Genomic DNA, 2,387 nt, shown 5'->3' with positions numbered 1-2,387 from the left:
AACAGCAAAACAATCCCCGATCGCCAGCCAATACCCAGGGTGCAGGATATTCTCAATGGCCTGGGGGGCAATGTGTGGCTCTCTCTGCTGGACCAGAGAAAGGCATACCACCAAGGCTTCATGTCCCCAGACTGCATTCACAACACCGTGGGGCCTCTACGAATGGATTCGTATCCCTTTCAGCCTTATGAATGCTTGTGCCGCGTTCCATCGGTTTATGGAGGAATGCCTAGAAGGATTGAGGGATAAAATTTGCATACCCTATTTAAATGACATCCTGGTCTTCACGGAGTCCTTAAACGAACAGGTGGAAGCAGTAAGGCGAGTGCTGCAAAGGTTGCAATCCCATGGAGTCAAGTTAAAACCAAGAAAATGTGAGCTCTTTAAGAGGGAGGTGCGCTATCTGGGCAGAATTGTCTCAGCTGAAGGCAGTCGTGTTGATCCCGTGGACACAGCCGCTGTAACGGCGCTTAAGGAACAGACACCAAGCACGGTGGGAGAGCTACACAAGATTCTGGGCCTGCTCAGCTTTTATCGGCAATATATCAAAGACTTCTCCTGTATTACCAGTCCCCTCTACGATCTGCTAAAATGTAACACTGGCGGTGATGAGCCACAGAGAAAAGAAAACCACAAAGTAAGAAACAACAAATGGAATCAAGTGGTGCCATCAAGTAAATCAATTGAGTGGACAGAACACCATCAGCAGATACTTGAGAAGTTGATTAACTGCTTGGTTCAGCCTCCAATCTTAGGATTTCCAGACTTCTCCCAACCGTTCATCCTCCATACAGATGCATCCAACCAAGGGTTGGGAGCCATTCTATACCAGAATCAGAATGGCAAGCTGAGAGTAATTGCCTATGGTTCCCGAACTTTGACAAAGGCAGAGAAAAATTACCACCTGCACAGTGGGAAGTTGGAATTTTTAGCTATGAAATGGGCTGTAACTGAAAAATTCAGAGACTATCTCTATTACGCACCAACCTTTACAGTGTTCAGCGACAATAACCCATTGACCTATGTTCTGACCTCTGCAAAGTTGAACACCACCTGGTGTACACGGGTGTCAGAACTCGCAGACTTCCACTTTACCATCCGCTACTGTCCAGGTAAAGAAAACATAGATGCAGACTCACTCTCCAGGATGCCAGCGGATCTGGAAATGACAATGAGAGAATGTACTGAGGAGTTCTCATCTGACTGTGTGGGAGCTGTAGTGCAAGCATTGGAGATCCAGAATAATCCAGATGTGTCCCTGGCTGTAGCCTGTCCGAGTGTATCAGCATGTGTGGAGGAAAATGAGGGACTTCTCAAACCCCTGTCAAAAGAAGAAATTAGACAAGCACAAAAGAATGACAAGGACATTAGAGTAATCGTTGAGCACTTACAAACAGGATCTAGGCCCCCTCAGCAGTGGCGCTCTGTCAACTCTCTATCCAAAGTTCTTCTGAGAGAATGAGATCAGCTGAAACTGGATGAACATGGCATTCTGTTACACCACACATCTCAAAGGACACAGCTGCTATTACCAACTCAATTCAAAAGAACTGTTCTAAGGGAACTGCATAATGAGATGGGTCATGAGGGCCTCGACCGCACCACGAGCCTCCTTAGGGATCGGTTCTTCTGGCCCTACATGCAGAAAGACATTGAAAACTATGCCCTGAGAACCTGCTCCTGCATCAAACAAAAAAAAACATGCCGTGACACAAGAGCGCCCTTTAAAAGCATCAAAACGACCCACCCATTCAAATTAGTGTACATTGACTTTCTTCATCTGGACAAATGCAAGGGGGACTACGAGTACATTTTGGTAATCGTTGACCACTTCACCCGGTTTGCACAGGCCTATGCCACAACCTCAAAATCAGCAAAAACGGTGGCTGACCGGTTATTCAATGATTTCGCCCTCAAGTTTGGGTTTCCATCCAGAATTCACCACGACCAAGGGGGAGAATTCGAAAATCATCTGCTTACCCAACTTGAAAAGTACAGTGGCGTCAAGGACCACCCCCTACCACCCCCAAGGGAATGGGCAGGTGGAAAGATTTAACCAGACATTACTGCAGATGCTGAAAACCCTGACTGAAAGACAAAAATCTGATTGGAAGAATGCACTCAACAAATTAATATTTGCATACAACTGTACTAGATGTGACGTGACTGGCTTTTCACCTTTCCATCTGCTGTTCAGCCGCTCACCAAAGCTGCCCATCGATGCTCTCTTTGGGCTAAACTCAGAAAACAACTCTCAGAGTTATAGTGAGTACATGGAACGATGGACGAAAGGGATGCAAGAAGCTTGTGAGATAGCGAGAGAACAGGCAACCAAGTCTGCTGAATGGAACAAAAGGAATTACGACCAAAAAGTGAGGTGCACTGAC

This window comes from Amia ocellicauda, chromosome 12 (genome assembly GCF_036373705.1).
Source record: "Amia ocellicauda isolate fAmiCal2 chromosome 12, fAmiCal2.hap1, whole genome shotgun sequence".
NCBI classification, from domain to species: domain Eukaryota; kingdom Metazoa; phylum Chordata; class Actinopteri; order Amiiformes; family Amiidae; genus Amia; species Amia ocellicauda.
Note: the sequence above shows the minus strand (reverse complement) of the source record.